Source organism: Saccopteryx bilineata, chromosome 1 (assembly GCF_036850765.1).
Source record: "Saccopteryx bilineata isolate mSacBil1 chromosome 1, mSacBil1_pri_phased_curated, whole genome shotgun sequence".
Lineage (NCBI taxonomy): Eukaryota > Metazoa > Chordata > Mammalia > Chiroptera > Emballonuridae > Saccopteryx > Saccopteryx bilineata.
Genome location: NC_089490.1, coordinates 312,408,556 through 312,429,361, shown reverse-complemented (window position 1 = coordinate 312,429,361; position 20,806 = coordinate 312,408,556). Strand labels below are relative to the sequence as shown.

The 20,806-nt window shown below is 38.8% G+C and overlaps 1 protein-coding gene across 5 annotated transcripts in view; it reads left to right on the top strand.

The window, feature by feature from the left end:
- Nucleotides 1-20,806, top strand: part of ELMOD1 (ELMO domain containing 1) — a 94,697-nt gene that overhangs the window by 8,127 nt on the left and 65,764 nt on the right. The window lies entirely within an intron of this gene.

Here is a 20,806-nt window from a genome sequence, read left to right as displayed (position 1 = left end):
TTGAGACAACAGGAGAGGTCTCTATATGGGACCAGCTCTGTGTCATCATTCCAAGAGTTATTTTTGGCTACGTAACCTCTAAACTCAGTTCTCTAGCCCTCCTGAAGTTCCTGTGGGTTACCTTTAGAACAAAGTTTTAAATAGGCAGAGCTAGTGTCTGGTTTTTTGTGCTAATAAGCCCTAACTGGTCAGGGTGCAAGTTCATGCTTACATTGACATGTTAGTCACCAGGAACCACTGAGTACAAAGCACTCTGAAAGGCACAAAAAGAAATGTTTATTTATTCTCTGAGTATTTCTGGAATAATTCACTCTGCTTGGCATTGGGCAGAAGGAAAGGCACACAATGCTGGTATCTTCAAATTAATGCTATGGGGACAAGTGGGAGGAGGTAGGAATCCCATTGCAGACTAAGATCTAGGCAGAGGTCCTTATGTGGATCTCCCAATTCCAAAGATTGATTTAATGTAGGGATGAAAGGTTAGGATAAGAAAGAATACTTTTTGAAAAATACTGTTTTTCATCAATTTCCAGAGGCAAATTTTTTCTTTGTCTTAACATTTATAAAATTAAAACACATTGTTAAACTATGTCATGTTTTAATTGACACTTTTTTTCTCCTTAACCTGTTTACCATATATCACCAAATCCAAGATATCACTGATATACACCATTACATTTTTTTTTACCAGGAAGAAGAAAGGTTGACAAATACCATAATTACTAAAAAATGATGATTCCTAACATCATACTGCAGGCTCTAGAGTAGAGAATTTTAAAAATATCCTAAAAGAACTGAATCATTAATGGAAATAATGTGGATTAAATGCCAAATACCTGTTCACTGTTGTTAAACAACAAAGCTGTTGAACAGTAATAGATTTACCTCTAACTTCTGTTATGAACGAATTCAGATGCTAATTATCATGGCCTTGCTTGGCTATAAAAATGCCTAGTATACTTATAGTGATTATCAAATTTGTGGACAGCACCATTTTGGGGGGGAGTAAAATTTTTATTTGAAAAATTTCAAATATATACAAAAAGTAGACAGAATAGGGCCCTGGCCAGTTGGCTCAGTGGTAGAGCGTCGGCCTGGCGTGCAGAAGACCCAGGTTCGATTCCCGGCTAGGGCACACAGGAGAAGTGCCCATCTGCTTCTCCACCCCTCCCCCTCTCCTTCCTCCTGTCTCTCTCTTCCCCTCCTGCAGCCAAGGCTCCATTGGAGCAAAGATGGCTCCGGGCACTGGGGATGGCTCCTTGGCCTCTGCTCCAGGTGCTAGAGTGGCTCTGGTCGCTGCAGAGGCACATGCGGGAGTCTGTCTGACTGTCTCTCCTCGTTTCTAGCTTCCGGAAAAAAAAAAAAAAAAGTAGACAGAATAGTATAGTGGACCCCAATCACCAATAATCATCAACTAATGACCAGCGCTGTTTGATTCCTAATCCTGCTCTCTATTTGCCCCATTTGATTTTGGAGCAAATCTGAGATACATATCCTACCATTTGTAAATATTTCAGTAAGTATCTTTAAAATATAGTGACTTTTAAAAAACACATGATCACAATATCATTATTATATTCTTAATATCTATAATTTGTGGCACCTATTTTTAATTTAAAAATTGTATATTCATTTTAATTAGGTCTTTGAGGAGGATTAAAAAAAACCAATTTATGTTCACTTCAGTGTCCACCTATTTCTTTTTAAGAAACTTACGTGATACTGGCAGGTCATACTATCTTGATTTTCCATTCTATAGCTTTCTTTTTTTTTTTGCATTTTTCTGAAGCTGGAAACAGGGAGAGACAGTCAGACAGACTCCCGCATGCGCCCAACCGGGATCCACCCGGCACGCCCACCAGGGGGCGACGCTCTGCCCACCAGGGGGCGATGCTCTGCCCATCCTGGGCGTCGCCATGTTGCGACCCTCCTGGGTGTCGCCATGTTGCGACCAGAGCCACTCTAGCGCTTGGGGCAGAGGCCACAGAGCCATCCCCAGCGCCCGGGCCATCTTTGCTCCAATGGAGCCTTGGCTGCGGGAGGGGAAGAGAGAGACAGAGAGGAAGGCGCGGCGGAGGGGTGGAGAAGCAAATGGGCGCTTCTCCTATGTGCCCTGGCCGGGAATCGAACCCGGGTCCTCCGCACGCTAGGCCGACGCTCTACCGCTGAGCCAACCGGCCACGGCTATAGCTTTCATTAAAATATGTTCTCTAGTTGAGGATTTGCAAAAAGAATATATTGCTGTTCTTGCCATTTCCAAAGCAATCTACAGAAAAGTCATATCTATTCCTTTATTATTTTGTTCACAAAGGGAGGATTAATAATTACTGTATCAAATGATTTGGACATTCTGTTACATAATGAGCATATATCACATTGGACCATGGCAACGTTTGTCAACTCAGACTGTTCCACTTTCCTGTTAAAATATTGCCAATGATTCTTCCTCTTGTGTCAAATTCACACACCGCCTGCAATGCTTGGCCTGGTCTGTTATCATTCTAGGGGTAGGTGAGTGATTCAAACCCATCCACTTCTTGCAGACACAACTCTCATGTTCCTTGAGTCTTAGTTTTTTCTCTTTTACTTTCTTCTTTTTTTTAATGTAGGTTCACAGTATTTAATTGCGCTAAACCTCAGGAGACTAAAAGTGCCATCTTTTCTGTGTTATCTTTTTTCAATTCAGGTTTCTGTTTTTAGCAAAATAATACGCACCATTTAAAAAAAATCATAGTGAAGAATAAAAGTCCTCTTGCCTTAATCCATTTCCATTCTAGATTTGTTTCTGAGAAACACTCACTTTAATTCTTTCACCTGCTTCTTGTGGTGTATTCCACTTTCCTTCTAAATAATTTACTTATATTGCTATTTCTCAATATTTTTAAGTATACAATCTATTGATTTTTCTACTATAGAAGTGAAAATTTAACTTTTCTACCTAATCTCTCTCCCTTATACACATATACTTCTTTCCTCAATTCTTCCAATATCACCATTTTTTATTAAATATTCAATGTTTAATTTGATGATATAATTTTTTTAGAGTTGATTATATTATTTTGTACTAATTTGTCTTCCCAATAATTAGTAATCAATCTGTTTTTATTTGCTTCTTTTTCTATTGTGCATATTACAAAATTATCCCCAAACCAATAGAACTGTAAATATTTTCTCCATACGTTCATATGTGACAAATAATCTGCCAGTGCCGCTTTTGTTTGTTTTACATGGAGACATTGTTTTCTTAAGCCTCATTCACCATCATTCTGAGAATTGTTTTCACCTTTCTCCAATATGAAATCTTCTGATTCCTGAGTCCAATGTCTTTTCCATTTTCCACCTTCATTTTGCTGGAGTGCTTCCTTCAGAGAAGCTCCTGAAAAAGCATGCTTGGGAGATATATGGAAGGCTTTATATATTTTAAAGTTTTCTTCATTCTCCCTTTATGCTTAATTTTTTGCTGGGCATATAAATATGAATTGGAAATATTTTTTTTCTCAGAGTTTTTATTCTTGCTTTCATGTTCCTATGGACAATTGGGATATTGCTGATTCTTACCCCTCTGTGATAAGAAAACCTGTTTGTTTTCTTTCCCCCTCTGAAAACTTTTATGTTGTGAAATTCATTATGACATGCTTCAGTGAGAATATTTTCTTATTTAAGGAGATGGGTATCTGTGGGCCCTTTAGATCTGGAGACTTGTGTTTTTTAGTTCTTGGAGAATTTCTTGTAGAACCTAAGCATATGACCTTTTTAGCAAAATATTTCACCTAACACATACTACTTACTATAAATAACATGTACCTCTAGTTGTAAAAAAGAGAGAGAGTTTCATAGATTCAATGATCAAAATTTTGTTACACATCTGTGAAGAGTCCATAAAACTTTGACATGTTGGTTAGGAACCCTTATCTTAGGGTTCAGTATGACATGGCTGAAATGTGTCTTCATTTGAGACAGCTCAGACATTCTATACTGGCTCCAGAATGGCACTTTCTAGAGAGAACTGAACATAATAAGTGCATAATAAATAGTTATTGACTAGAATTAAGAGCTGAGGTCTTTTCCTACCAACTGGCTGTCTAGCCCTGGACAAGTCATTTCTTGGAAAAGGTTGAACTAGAGAGACCCAAGAGAGAAGTTCACTTAGGAGAGAAGTAGAGGAAGAAAAGGGTTGAGAATGGACCATTGGGGGGAAACTATACTTAAAAGGTAGGCAGAAGAAGAGTGGGAGAGAGATGGGAAACTGGGCCTATCCATAAGCAACATCATGTGAAATCACTAGCTTGGATAAGACTATGCTCTGCCTTCACCCACACACTTGCATACTATTTGTGTAGATAAGGAGTACTCACCACTCCTGAGATGTATATGGTCATAGCTGTCTTTGTAGGATAATGAGGTTGTCTTGAGCTTTGTGTATTTATAATGAGATTGTGTATGTGTGTGAGTCATACATGTGTGTGTATAGTAGAGACATTGTGATATGGGAAGGGAACCAGAGTACAGGGATCATTCCATAAGTGGCTAGGAGGAACTCCAGGGAAGCTAAGGACATGAGTTGCTCATGTATAATCAACCCGTAACATATTGTGGAATTACTTAATTAACGTGGCTTAACCTGGATGTTTGAGTCAGGGAACAAAAATCTTTTAATGTGATTTGCTGCAGGCCTTCAGTTCTCTTTGTCATCAACCACAGATTCTTCTGCAGAAATGTCATAGCCTGGAATCTGGAAATAAGTAGGCTTCAGTCTTATAATATTTTATTGATTCTAAGATGCTTTTTTTAACATCATTTAAACAGGGTGCATTATAGTTTGATTAGCAGCATTTTATTCTTCCTTAAGGGCACATGACATAATGGTGCACTTTACCATTGATGACACTGATGAAATACCATTGGGAGGAATAAAATAACATTCACTTAGTTTAAAACTATTTTTTGTTTGTTTTACAGTACAAGTTATTGCAAAAGCCTAACCTAGTCAATGCTCTTATCTTATGTGTAAGGTCAGGGTAAGCATTTACCATAGGAGTAAGCTACTCTATTTGCCTTCAGGTCCCTGGAAATACACCAATTTGCTTGGACTTTTCTGTCAAATGTTTTTTGTTGTTGTTTGCTTGTTTTTTAAAGATTTTATTCATTTGAGAGAGAGAGAGAGAGAGAGAGAAGGAGGGGGAGGAGCAGGAAGCATCAACTCCCATAGCTGCCTTGACTGGGCAAGCCCAGGGTTTCAAACCGGTGACCTCAGCGTTCCAAGTCGATGCTTTATCCACTGCACCACCACAGGTCAGGCCCCAAATGTTTTTAGATAGATGGCCTAACTATGTTCTGATTCTTTGAAAGTGAAAATTTTTCAGAAAGCTAAACCTATCTATTTAATGTTTATGCAAACATAAATTTACCCTTCTTCTTAAACTAAAATTTATAATTTAGAATGTACAAAAATCTGGATTATTTTTGTGGAAAAATTGATTAATGTTTAGATTTTGAAATTTCCTTATTCTCTTGTGAAGACTAATTTTATCAATCCTACTCTCCCCACCTTTGCTCCCTCCATGAAAACAGAACATACATACAGAAAGACACAGTGAAAGCCAGAAAATCACTGTACCTTTAAAACAGATCATACATATATTCAAAGGCAGCCCTGAATTCTGTGGCTGTCATGGACCTCTGTTGCTGTAAATCACAAAAATAAACCCTGGATGAGTATTTTATTTCTGAAGAAGCGGGGGTTGGGGGGAATGTTTCTTAGTTGTCATTTTAGCGAGTGTCTACAAAGTATTGTTCAAACTAATCACCAGAAGAGGAAGAAAGGACAGCTCTGGAATGTGGCCTTAGGAAGATGGTTAGACGTGAACATTATACCTTAATGACATGCTGGATAGCATTTGTATGTATAAATGCATAATTTGAAAGATTTTTCATTTCCCTGGAATGAGAAATTTACATACAGTTTATTCTCTCCCCTTCTGTGCATCCTTTTCCATCTCATGGCACACATATACTAACTCCTAAAAATTCTGTGGCACACCAAAGAAATATACAATTTTTACTAATCCAACAAAAACAATTGTTATAACTTTGATTCATTCACACTGAATGGCTATTGTTGTGTTGACTGTTGTCCTTTTTTATTTGACAGTCTAAGGGAAAATGTCAGTGCCCTTGACTAAATAGTCAGGTGTTGCATGTTTTAAGCATCCTTGTGGTACCCTAGTTAAAAATCGCTTCTGTATCAAAGTCAAAAATTACATTTTATACATGTTTTAAATGCTCATGAAAAGCCTTAGAAAATTTTCTTTCCTTTCTCTTGCCTCCCCTCCCATTCCTTTCTATCCACTTTTCCTCTCATGTGGTAAGTCTGATCGTATCCTTTCCTTTGAAGAGCGAGCCCCTCCCCTGTTTAGCTTTCCCTTGCACTGACTCTGTAGTGCTTCATACTGACAAGATATGAAGCATGATGCACAGCTAACCATCATTTGAATTTGCTAACTCAGATTCTTACTTATTTGCTTATTTTGAATCTGATACTTGGCCCACCTGATTTAAGAAGACTGACCTCCTTGGGTTATTTTTTGGCCACAGCCCAGCCCCTCATGTGGCAGGTAGTGTACTAGCCACAGGCCATCTGCGCCCTTGCCAGTCCCCAGAGACATGCTTCCTCTTGAGAGGTCAGGATTACGTTAGATAACTTTCTCTAATCTCTTGAAAACCATCCATGGGAACGCATACATGCAGAACATACTAGAGAATTCATGGGAGCTGCAAGCTGAATTCATCACATCTTAACCATCACCTTGGCTTCTGTTACCTGTAAGCTTTGAACTTTATCAGAATAGTTGCCTTTCTTCTCCATTTTATCTTCTCCACCCAGATATAGTCTTGGCTGTGAAAAGGGGTGGGAGGAGAAGTGTCTATCTGTTTCTTCAATAGTCTAAAATCTCTATCTGGCTGAAGGATATCACCATTATGATTTCATTAGACTCTAGCAGGGCACAAACCCAGCCATAAGACTATTCAACAGAAAAACTAAAATTTTCACATAGGTTAAGATAATTTACTTGGAGCTTAGAATTTTCTCAATTGCCTCTAGAAGATATTTAAAATGATATAGTATAATAAAAACAGAAGATAAATGAAAGTGAACCAAATTAATCACAGGCTTTCTTCTGATACCCAAAAGCAACTTTGGATCAAACTAATTTTTAGGGGAGAAAATTATAAAAATTATTATTTATGGATCTTATGGTTCCACATATATTGTTTTCTTTCTTCTTTTCCCTGAAATAAGAATAATCCAAACTGAGGAAATTAAGTCAATGGCAAATAATTTTGATATTGCTGATCTTGAATTTTTTTTATATGTGTGTGTGTGTGTGAGAGAGAGAGAGAGAGAGAGACAGAGAGAGAGACAGAGAGAGAGCCAGATAGAGACAGACAGACAGGAAGGAAGAGAGACGAGAAGCATCAATTCTTCCTTGCGGCTCCTTAATTGTTCATTGATTGCTTTCTCATGGGGGAGGCTACAGAAGAGCGAGTGACCCCTTGCTCAAACCAGCGACCTTGGCCCGAGCCAGCAACCTTGGGCTTCAAGCCAGCAACCCCATGCTCAAGCTGGTGAGCCTGCGCTCAAGGCAGTGACCTCGGGGTTTCAAACCTGGGTCCTCTGTGTCCCAGTCCGATGCTCTCCACTGAGCACCTAGCAGAATCTGGACATTTTATACTGAATCTAAAGGAATGACTTGCTACTCAACTCCTGATCTTGAATTTAACATCTGCCCAGAAAAGTTTTGTGTGTGCTCCCGACCCAGAAATACTAAATGAATTTTTTTTCACTAAAAAAATATTGCCCAAACTTTTACTTTTCAATCTAGATTCAGAGGAAGGAGCGTGGAAAGTGTTTTTCTTCTTCTGATTATCATTAATTACACTAAGTTGTATTTTGAGGTTGACCCCATTGATTGATTTTTTTTCTCCTTGTGTTGTAGCACAGAATGAAAACAATAACAACAAGAAGCAATTAGGGAAACCTGAGGGAAAGTGGAACTTCTTTTGCTTTTAAATGAGTTTAAGAAAACTCATTCAAGTTAATATATGTCTTGGTAGATTTGTAATATTTTATGGTTGGTTAAAATAAAAGGTAAGAAAATATTTTTATCCACAAAGGAAAAAAATGGAATGTATTATGAAAACTAGAAGATAGAGGTAAAATGAAAGAAAAATGAAGGAGGCCCTAGTCAGGGAGCTCAGTTGGTGGAGCATTGGCTCCATACACCAAGGTTGTAGGTTCCATTCCTGCTCAGGGCACATACAGAAATCAACCAATGAATGCATAAATAAGTGGAACGACAAATTAATGTTTCTAAATAAATAAATAGAAAAAAATGAGGGAAAATGCTGATTTGAAAACCCTATCACACTGTCCAATGGCTCAGAGCTATCTGGGGAGATTGAAAGCACCACACATACAGCAGACTGGGGCTGGAGCTGAAGTGTTATTAGATTTCCTGAACCCAAAGGAGCACTAGATTTACATGGGGGGAGTAATATTTTTACCATGAGTTATTTCAGAGTTTTACTACCAAGGATTCTTATCTCCTTGGAAATGTAACCTCAATAAGAATATTTAAAACCTGTACTTTGAGCCTGTTATATAACTTCTTCCCATAAAATGTCCTTGTTTAGAAAATTTCAGATCTCTAGAACATTTGCTTTGGGAAAGGAAAGAGGTTTATTTGCAGTGACATAGGTACCCTTGTTATACAGGAGTCCTCCAGCTGGCTCCTAGAAGAGCACTCCTAACTTTTGAGGGCAAGGTACACATCCAGGCCTCGACTATTCCCAGCTCTGCAGTTTAGTTTGAATTGATACACTATTTATTCTCTTTATTCTTAAGTCAACTCAGAATTTTACCAGAGGTTTACAGAGGCAGCACAGGAGTATCAATAGTAACACTGCTTCAAGAGCTAGGCTTGGCCTGACCAGGCGGTGGTGCAGTGCATAGAGCGTCGGACTGGGAGATGGAAGACCCAAGTTCGGAACCCTTTGGCTGAGCACAGGGTCCCTGTCTTGAGCGTGGGATCATAGACATGGTCCTATGGTTGCTGGCTTGAACCCAGGGTCGCTGGCTTGAGCAAGGGGTCACTTGCTCTGCTATAGCTCCCAGTCAAGACACACGTGAGAAAGCAATCAGTGAACAACTAAGGAGACTAAGGAACCACAACAAAGAATTGATGCTTCTCATCTCTCTCCCTTCCTATCTGTCTGTCCCTATCTGTTCCCTTCTGTCTCTGTCACAAAAAAAAAAAAAAAAAAAAAAAAAAGCCAGGCTTGGGGGGTTTGAATCTCAGCTCTGCCAGGTACTAGCTCTGTGACCTTGGAAGCTTGCTCAGTTTTCTCAGCTATAAAATGGAGAAAATTTTTATTCACTTTATAGATGACTTAAGTGAGTTATAAATAAAGGCCATAAAATATTGCCTGACACATAGATAACACTTTGTAAATACTAGCTATTATTCATAAGAGACTAATTTTTGAATGAAAATTTATTTTTAAATATGCTCTGTAAAGCATAAAAAAACTGGGATGATCCCAAATTAGGCAAATTTTAAGAGTAGAAGAGAATTTACTTTGTGGCTTGTCTTTTAATGTTAATCATATTAACATTATGAGTCCACAAGCATTTTGCTTATTATAGGGGATGTAGTCAGTTAGAATTTGAAGGGCTACATAGAAAATAGTTTTTCTCACCTCATGTGGGTATTGAGATTTTAGAGAAAGGAGTTCTGTCTCCTCTAGTTGAGTCTCTAATTCAGGGGTCCCCAAACTACAGCCCGTGGGCCGCATGCAGCCCCCTGAGGCTATTTATCCAGCCCCACCGCACTTCCGGAAGGGGCACTTTCTTTGGTGGTCAGTGAGAGGAGCACATTGACCATCTCATTAGCCAAAAGCAGGCCCATAGTTCCCATTGAAATACTGGTCAGTTTGTTGATTTAAATTTACTTGTTCTTTATTTTAAATATTGTATTTGTTCCCATTTTGTTTTTTTACTTTAAAATAAGATATGGACAGTGTGCATAGGGATTTGTTCATAGTTTTTTTTATAGTCCGGCCCTCCAATGGTCTGAGGGACAGTGAACTGCCCCCCCCCCTGTGTAAAAAGTTTGGGGACTCCTGCTCTAATTCATTCTCGGGATGCTCAATAGATAAATCAGCTTCTAAGACATAGAGTCACCCTGTGGTACTTTACAAAAGAGCTGCAGGGGCCTCCTGTTCAAAGGAGGCAGGGCAAGTCCCTTGACAGCGGGCAGAGGATGTTTTCAGAAGTAGTGGAGTAGCAGACCACCACCAACCCCCCCCCCCCCCGCTGCCCCTTTCTTCCCAGCTGGGAAAAAGAAGTGCAGTGGCCCACAACCCTGCACACAGCACTGAAGTGTATATTGATCTCTGAGGTGTTTGATCCATCAAGCACTATCATTTGATCCCTCCCTTGGGACTAAGTCAGGGCAGAGTCCCTGTACACATGGAGAGAAATTAGTGCAGATAGACTGAACGTGTCAGGAACTCCGGGATTATAATAATCATACTCTTTATTTGGGTTAAAAAAGAGATTTACACGGGTTCTTTCAGGGGTTTTCCAGTGGGGAGATTTTTAGTAGGTTTTATTAGTGCTGTTAAAGAAGTGCGTTTCTCTAAAAGCGTGCAAAGTTTATTTCAACAAATCTGAATTGAGCACTCAGTGTGGCAGGCATTGTATCAGACCCTGGACTGTGCTGGTGGCCTGAGGAGCATGCAGTAGGGGGAAGGGGAGAAACATGAAACAGATTGTTTCAGAACAGTGGGAGAGATTTAAAATACAGCAGATAGTTCTGAGGTGCGCCCAGGCACGCGAGGCAGTGGTAGGGAAAGGACAGCACGCACGGAAGTTGGCACGTTCTCCTTGCATGCTGTGGACGCGGTGGCATTCGAGTTCATGTTTGACCAAAGAAGGCCAAACTTCACATAAATAACACCTCAGTAAATCTGAATTAAACCCAAAGTTAATATCTACATTTTTCAATTAGTGAGACAGATACATACAAGGCAAGTAACTTACAGTTGACATCAGCAGCCTGTGGGTAAAATACTTGAGCGGTCTATCTGGGCTGCTGTTTTGTTAGTGCTGTGCAGACAAGAAGCAAACTCCAACTTTCCCTGACCTTAGGTCCTGCCCAGCCACTTGAGAAATGTTGCTTTGGCTACAAAGGAGGCTGAACACAAAGAGTATGTTAACTCAGCACTGCTCATGGGAAAACTCAAGGATATTTCTTATCAATAGTGGCTCAGGGTGTCGTATGTGGCACACCAATTGTGATTTGTTTCATGTTCCTGTCTTTTACACTGATTCTCTAGTTAGCAGTAAATAGGACATTAACAAGTATACCTCTTGTAAAACCAGACTAGATATTAAAAATAAAGTAAGCAGTAATTCCTTTTGTTTTTCTATAGAAAACATTTATTTTTTAATAACCAGTGACCGATGAGTTAAATACTATTTGCACAGGCTTTCTTCTACCCCCCCCCCAAAGCCATTTTTGGTGTGTCCTGTTTGGGATACAGATAATTAGAACTAATTGGTTTTGTATCTTGTTTGGAGATGGATAATTGGAGCTAATTATTTTCTTTCCCTATACTTTTTCCATCGAATCAGTATGCTCAAGTGAGTCTATTTCCCAAATAGTTTCCACCTCTGTTCACTTCTCTCCATCACCATTCTCACTGCCCCAGTTTAAGTCATGACTGCTGGAATTTAAGTCTCCTAAGTGATTCTTCACTTAACAAAATGATCTTCTACTTTAGAGGGGGATATAATAAGAATGGCAAAATAGGACGTCACGGAAATGGCACCGTGAGCAGCGCGTCCGACAGCTCTCCCCTAAATCACAACAAATTTATCAACTAGAAACAGAAAAATTTATCCTCGGAGCATTCCGGAGTTCCACACAAACTGATAGCGAAAGGACTGTTATCACTTGAATCTGAGAGACGAGGGTGTGGAGGAATCTACCACAGGGACGTTCTTTCAAATCGCAAGGAAGTGCGCCTGTGGTGAGTCAGCCCATATACTTGGGAACCGCGAGCCTCCGCCAGCGGCCGCCGCGAGCCCCCGCGAGCCGCCGCCACGAGCGGCCGCCGCGAACCGCCACCGCGAGCGGCCGCCACGAGCAGCCGCTGCGAGCCGCCGCGAGCAGCCGCGCACGCCCGGTCCGGTTGAGCACCGCTGACGTTCCCAGCGGCCCGCACACTGCGAGTGGGGGTCGCCGGCCACCGGTGCCCGGAGCGCCCCATTCACGCGCCCAGGGCGCCCTGCTGGCCCGCACACCCAGGGGGCTCCATTATCCTGCGCCTGGTGCGGTCCAGCCACCAGCGGCGGGGCGAGTGGGAGAGGCTTGGGAGATTCTCTCCATGGGCGGGGCACCTCACCCAGCCATTCAAGCTAACAATCAAGCGTTGGGGGAGGGGCGCGCGCAGGCAGCCTAAAATACCTTCGGGAGCACAGTTGCGACCCAATCACTGAAATTAGCTTAACCCATAAAATCTGCGCACCCTCGGTTCTAATTGATAAGATCTCTCTCAGTTCAGCGATCCAAGACAAGAGGCGTGATATTTTTTAGTGCCTCTCGCTAAAGGGGCGGGGGCAACTTCTGATTGATAGAGCCTCCATATTCAGGGATAAACGCTAACAAGAAGGACTTGGCAGATAATAAGGTCTATACTACACTAGTCGTAAGCAGAGACTAGTGCCTCTTCTTCCCTGCAAAAACAGGCTACAAAGTGTGGAAAGCCTGGGTTGAGAGGTCCAACTAAATGATAGGCGCTGAACAGTCACCTTGACAACAATTGACTCCCACCCCCGCCTGATTACACTGGAGGCCCTGACTCTCAGAGCCTTTCCCAAAGCCTTGCACTGAGTGGGGATAGAGTGGGGATTTCCCAGCTCTTTGAGCCTCTTACTCCCCAGGCAGAAGCAGTTGCAGCCTTATAGCTGGATCACCAGGCTGCTAATTCAGAAAGGGGGGACTAGGAGAGAGAATCCAGGAAAGAAAACTCTCTCATCGTTGGACCCTGCAAACGCCAACAAGCCTTTACTTCCAGCAAGACTAAAGCCAATTATATGACATTGCCATAGAATCCCATCAACTGCAAATCCCTACCTAAGAGTGACACAGGGGCAGAGCCTGGGGTACAGAGTCACCGACCAGGAAGAGGGAGAGAAAAGAAAAAGGAAGAAGTTAACCTCTCAAAATCAAGAAAAACCCACAGACTTTACAACTTGATCCACTAATTTTTTGTTGTTGTTGTTGTTGTTTGTTTCTTCTATCTTTTTGCCTTTATTTCCTCCACGGTCCTTCTATTCTCTGCCCATCTTATGCTTCCCATTTCTTGAACTACACTACCCATGAGTGTTGCATTTTATTTTTCTTCTTCATCCTCACCCTCCTTTAAGGTTATACTCCAAAACACTTAACTCTCACTCTCTCCTCTTTTGTTTTTTTTTTGTCTTGCTTTATTTTGTTTTTTTCTCTTCCTATTTTATTTCTTCCTTTGTTTTTCTCTTTTTCTTATTTTTTCCTTTCTATTCGTTTTTTCTTTTCTCATTTTACTTTCCTCCTATATAATCCTCAATCATGAACAAATTAGTTAATTTGGGACTCAAGGCTTTTTTTTGGCTTTATTTCTCTTTTATGCTTTTGTTTTTATTTTTTTTCTTGTTTGTTTATTTTTGTGGCATTTTGGGTCCTCTCAACCCAAGGTCTCCATTGTATTTAGTCTTCGCTCCACTTAATACAACAGATTTTTACTTATTATTTTTATTTTTTCTTCTTTATTATTCTTTTTTGGTCCTTTTTTCTGATTCCCTCTTATCCCTCTCATTATATCTCTTAGTTGACCATCACTTACAAGCAAATCATCTTATGCTTGTCTAAGATTTTCTTCCTTTTTTTTTTTTTTTTTTTTGCATTTAGTAGGTCCCTACTCCCTTTTTTTGCCCCTTGAACTCTTCACCCCAAATCAGGCCTTCCATTATAGGCATGATATTTCCCTGAGGAGGGGAGAGGAGGGAAAGAGAAGAGAGAAAAAAAGGGGGAAATAATAAATTATTACTGTTTTTTTTTTGTGGGGTGTTTTACCTTTTTTTTTTTTTTTTTTTTTTTACTTTTTACTCTTTATTAATTCTAATTAGTGCTATCAATAAGACCACCCTCAGATGCCGATAAGAAAGAGGAAATCGAATATTATGGATACAAAAGAAAGAGAGGTAACACAAATAGATGTGGAAAAATCTATGGAGAAAAGACTTAACATATTGGAAGCCTTGGAGCTAAATGACAGAGAATTTAAAATAGAAATCTTAAAAATACTCAGAGATATACAAGAAAACACAGAAAGGCAATATAGGGAGATCAGAAAACAACTCAATGAACACAAAGAATATATTACCAAGGAAATTGAAACTATAAAAACAAATCAAACAGAAATGAAAAACTCAATTCACGAGCTGAAAAACGAGGTAACAAGCTTAGCTAACAGAACAGCCCAGATTGAAGATAGGATTAGTGAAATAGAAGACAAACAACTTGAGGCACAACAGAGAGAAGAAGAAAGAGACTCAAAAATAATAAAAAACGAGAAAGCCCTACAGGAATTGTCTGACTCCATCAGAAAGAATAACATAAGAATAATAGGTATATCAGAGGGAGAAGAGAAAGAAAATGGAATGGAGAATATACTCAAACAAATAATAGACGAGAACTTCCCAAGCCTGTGGAAGGAACTAAAGCCTCAAATTCAAGAAGCAAACAGAACACCAAGTTTTCTTAACCCCAACAAACCCACTCCAAGGCACATCATAATAAAGATGACACAAACCAATGACAAAGAAAAAATTCTCAAGGCAGCCAGGGAAAAGAAGAGTACAACATATAAAGGAAGGCCTATTAGATTATCATCAGATTTCTCAACAGAAACTCTACAAGCTAGAAGAGAGTGGACCCCAATATTTAAAGCCCTGAAAGAGAGGAACTTTCAGCCAAGAATACTATACCCATCAAAGCTATCCTTCAAGTATGAAGGAGATATAAAAACATTCACAAATACAGAAAAGATGAGAGAATTTATCAACAGAAAGCCCCCACTCCAGGAAATACTAAAGGGGGTTTTCCAACCAGATTCAAAGAACAAAAGAAAACAACACCACAAGTAACAGCTCCACCAAGAACACAATAAAACCAAACTTAAACTGTGACAACAAAGGAAAAAAAGGGGGGAGAGGATGGAGATTAACAGTAGCAAAGGATGATGAAGTGCAGAAATACTTATAAGATAGGGTACTACAATGAATATGGTAGGTACCCTTTTCATTACTTAATGGTAACCACCCTTAAAAAAACCACCACAAAAACACTTGACTTAAAAAAGGTAGCAACAGAGGAAAGAAGTATGGAACACAAACAAACAAAAACAAATGATAGAAAAACAAAAGAGAAGAATCAAACTAGATACAAAACTAACAGAAAGCAATTTATAAAATGGCAGTAGGGAACCCACAAGTGTCAATAATTACACTAAATGTAAATGGATTAAACTTACCAATAAAAAGACACAGAGTAGCAGAATGGATTAAAAAAGAAAATCCAACTATATGCTGTCTACAAGAAACACATCTAAGCAACAAGGATAAAAACAAATTCAAAGTGAAAGGCTGGAAAACAATACTCCAAGCAAACAACACCCATAAAAAAGCAGGTGTAGCAATACTCATATCTAATAATGCTGACTACAAGACAGAAAAAGTACTCAGAGACAAAAATGGTCATTTCATAATGATTAAGGGGAAGTTGAATCAAGAAGACATAACAATCCTTAATATATATGCACCAAACCAAGGAGCACCAAAATATATAAGACAGCTACTTATTGACCTTAAAACAAAAACTAACAAAAATACAATCATACTTGGAGACCTCAATACACCGCTGACGGCTCTAGATCGGTCATCCAAACAGAGAATCAATAAAGATATAGTGGCCTTAAACGAAATACTACAACACCTGGATATGATAGACATCTACAGGACACTTCATCCCAAAGCGACAGAGTATACATTTTTCTCTAGTGTACATGGAACATTCTCAAGAATTGACCATATGTTGGGCCACAAAGACAATATCAGCAAATTTAGAAAAATTGAAATTGTACCAAGCATATTTTCTGATCATAAAGCCTTGAAAGTAGAATTCAACTGCAAAAAAGAGGGGGAAAAACCCACAAAAATGTGGAAACTAAACAACATACTTCTAAAAAATGAATGGGTCAAAGAAGAAATAAGCGCAGAGATCAAAAGATATATACAGACAAATGAAAATGAAAATACGACATATCAGAATCTCTGGGATGCAGCAAAAGCAGTAATAAGAGGAAAGTTCATATCACTTCAGGCCTATATGAACAAACAAGAGAGAGCCGAAGTAAACAACTTAACTTCACACCTTAAGGAACTAGAAAAAGAAGAACAAAGACAACCCAAAACCAGCCGAAGAAAGGAGATAATAAAAATCAGAGCAGAAATAAATGAAATAGAGAACAGAAAAACTGTAGAAAAAATCAATAAAACAAGGAGCTGGTTCTTTGAAAAGATCAACAAAATTGACAAACCCTTGGCAAGACTCACCAAGGAAAAAAGACACAGGACTCAAATAAATAAAATCCAAAATGAAAGAGGAGAGATCACCACAGACATCATAGATATACAAAGAATTATTGTAGAATACTATGAAAAATTATATGCCACCAAATACAACAATCTAGAAGAAATGGATAAATTCCTAGAACAATACAACCTTCCTAGACTGAGTCATGAAGAAGCAGAAAGCCTAAACAGACCAATCAGCAGGGAGGAAATAGAAAAAACTATTAAAAATCTCCCCAAAAATAAAAGTCCAGGCCCAGACGGTTATACTAGTGAATTCTATCAAACATTCAAAGAAGACTTGGTTCCTATTCTACTCAAAGTCTTCCAAAAAATTGAAGAAGAAGCAATACTTCCAAACACATTTTATGAGGCCAACATAACCCTCATACCAAAACCTGGCAAGGATGGCACAAAGAAAGAAAACTACAGACCAATATCTCTAATGAATACAGATGCTAAAATACTAAACAAAATACTGGCAAACCGAATACAACAACATATTAAAAAAATAATACATCATGATCAAGTGGGATTCATCCGAGAATCTCAAGGATGGTTCAACATATGCAAAACGGTTAACGTAATACACCATATCAACAAAACAAAGAACAAAAACCACATGATCTTATCAATAGATGCAGAAAAGGCTTTTGATAAAATACAACACAATTTTATGTTTAAGACTCTCAACAAAATGGGTATAGAAGGAAAATATCTCAACATGATAAAGGCCATATATGATAAACCATCAGCCAACATCCTATTAAACGGCATAAAACTGAGGACTTTCTACCTTAAATCAGGAACAAGACAGGGTTGTCCACTCTCTCCACTCTTATTCAACGTGGTGCTAGAAGTTCTGGCCAGAGCAATCAGACAAGACAAAGAAATAAAAGGCATCCATATCGGAAAAGAAGAAGTAAAGCTATCACTTTTTGCTGATGATATGATCCTATACATCGAAAACCCGAAGGACTCCACAAAAAGATTATTAGAAACAATAAACCAATACAGTAAGGTCGCAGGATACAAAATTAACATACAAAAGTCCATAGCCTTTCTATATGCCAACAATGAAATATTAGAAAACGAACTCAAAAAAATAATACCCTTCACGATTGCAACAAAAAAAATAAAATACCTAGGAATAAACATAACAAAGAACGTAAAGGACCTATATAATGAAAATTACAAAGCATTGTTAAGGGAAATCGAAAAAGATACAATGAGATGGAAAAATATTCCTTGTTCTTGGGTAGGAAGAATAAATATAATCAAAATGGCCATATTACCCAAAGCAATATACAAATTTAATGCAATTCCCATCAAAATCCCTATGAGATTTTTTAAAGAAATGGAACAAAAAATCATCAGATTTATATGGAACTATAAAAAACCCCGAATAGCCAAAACAATCCTAAGGAAAAAGAATGAAGCTGGGGGCATTACAATACCTGACTTCAAACTATATTATAGGGCCACGATAATCAAAACAGCATGGTATTGGCAGAAAAATAGACACTCAGACCAATGGAACAGAATAGAAAGCCCAGAAATAAAACCACATATATATGGTCAAATAATCTTTGATAAAGGGGCCAACAACACACAATGGAGAAAAGAAAGCCTCTTCAACAAATGGTGTTGGGAAAACTGGAAAGCCACATGCAAAAGAATGAAACTCGACTACAGCCTGTCCCTGTGTACTAAAATTAATTCAAAATGGATCAAAGACCTAAATATAAGACCTGAAACAATAAAGTACATAGAAGAAGACATAGGTACTAAAATCATGGACCTGGGTTTTAAAGAACATTTTATGAACTTGACTCCAATGGCAAGAGAAGTGAAGGCAAAGATAAATGAATGGGACTACATCAGAATTAAAAGTTTTTGCTCAGCAAGAGAAACTGATATCAAAATAAACAGACAGCCAACTATATGGGAACTGATATTTTCAAACGACAGCTCAGATAAGGGCCTAATATCCAAAATTTACAAAGAACTCATAAAACTCAACAACAAACAAACAAACAATCCAATAAAAAAATGGGAAGAGGACATGAACAGACACTTCTCCCAGGAAGAGATACAAATGGCCAACAGATATATGAAAAGATGCTCAGCTTCATTAGTTATTAGAGAAATGCAAATCAAAACTACAATGAGATACCACCTCACTCCTGTTAGATTAGCTATTATCAACAAGACGGGTAATAGCAAATGTTGGAGAGGCTGTGGAGAAAAAGGAACCCTCATTCACTGTTGGTGGGACTGTAAAGTAGTACAACCATTATGGAGGAAAGTATGGTGGTTCCTCAAAAAACTGCAAATAGAACTACCTTATGACCCAGCAATCCCTCTACTGGGTATATATCCCAAAACCTCAGAAACATTGATACGTGAAGACACATGTAGCCCCATGTTCATTGCAGGACTGTTCACAGTGGCCAAGACATGGAAACAACCAAAAAGCCCTTCAATAGAAGACTGGATAAAGAAGATGTGGCACATATACACTATGGAATACTACTCAGCCATAAGAAATGATGACATCGGATCATTTACAGCAAAATGGTGGGATCTTGATAACATTATAAGGAGTGAAATAAGTAAATCAGAAAAAAACAAGAACTACATGATTCCATACATTGGTGGAACATAAAAATGAGACTAAGAGACATGGACAAGAGTGTGGTGGTTACTAAGGGTGGGGGGGGGGGGGAGGGAGGACATGGGAGGGAGGGAGGGAGAGAGTTAGGGGGAGGGGGAGGGGCACAGAGAACTAGATAGAGGGTGGCGGAGGACAATCTGACTTTGGGCGAGGGGTTTGCAAAATAATTTGATGACAAAATAACCTAGACATGTTTTCTTCGAATATATGTACCCTGATTTATTAATGTCATCCCATTACCATTAATAAAAATTTATTAAAAAAAAAAAAGAATGGCAAAATAATAATACTAGTAATGAGTACCACTCATTGAATGCAATTACATACCTGTAATCCTTAGAACAACCTTAGAAGGTGGTAATAATAACAGTGCTCCCATTTAACAGGAAGAAAATTGAACCCTGGAGAGGTCAAGCAGTTTGTCTAAAGCCACTTGGCTAGTGGTAAATCCCAGATATGAACTCTCTGTCTCCAAAGCTTGTGCTCTTAAACACCATGCACACTTTCTGCCATATTTGCCCAATTTTCCCTTAAATTGTAGGGCTCACCTGTGGTATTAAATGATGTTGCATTGCCCAGAATAATGCTGGGCACATAAGCAGTATAGAAGGTGTTTGTTGTTGTTGTTATTAAATGGATAGACGCAGGAACGTCTGTGTAGAGGGGCGGGAAGCTGAAGTATTATATTGCTTCATTTATCTCATATCATTATGAAATAAGTTTTGCTTTTTTTTTAAAGTTAAACCAGTCTTCTCTTTAACTAAACTTAAACCACTTAAGTTTTAAAAAAAATATTGGTAAAATTCTTTCTGAAATGCATTCCATTTTTTTACTGCCTTAGCAGTATGACAATTCTAATTTTATAATATCCTAATGACAAAGAACTAGAGTTATTAACAACAAATGTTGTATATGCTACTTCTTTAGTAGTTCCTTCTGGGCTATGGTTTTAATTACCATCTAGGTGCTGATGAAACCCAAATCTTTGTCTCCAATGGGAATGTCTCTTCTGATTTTCAGATCCATGCATAACCATGCTACTGCTTGACCCTGCAAGCTCAAAATGCCCCCAAAGACCCTCAAATACACCTAGACCCCCAAATCTGCTCCTCCAGAATTCTGTGTCTTAGTGAAGAGTCTGCTATCTCCTCTGTCTATGCCAACCATAAACATGGGCATAATGTTTGACTTCTCCTTTTTCTTCACCAGCCCATTCCCCAATCAATCAATGAACAAAAGTCCTATTGATTTTACTTTCTAAAAATATCTCAAATCTATCATACTTCTGTCGCTATCAGTTGTCTTATCCTGTGTTATTTTCTTTGCTGGACTCTTGTAACAACCTTCTAAATGGTGTCCCTTCCAATAATTTCACCACAATCCAATTTATT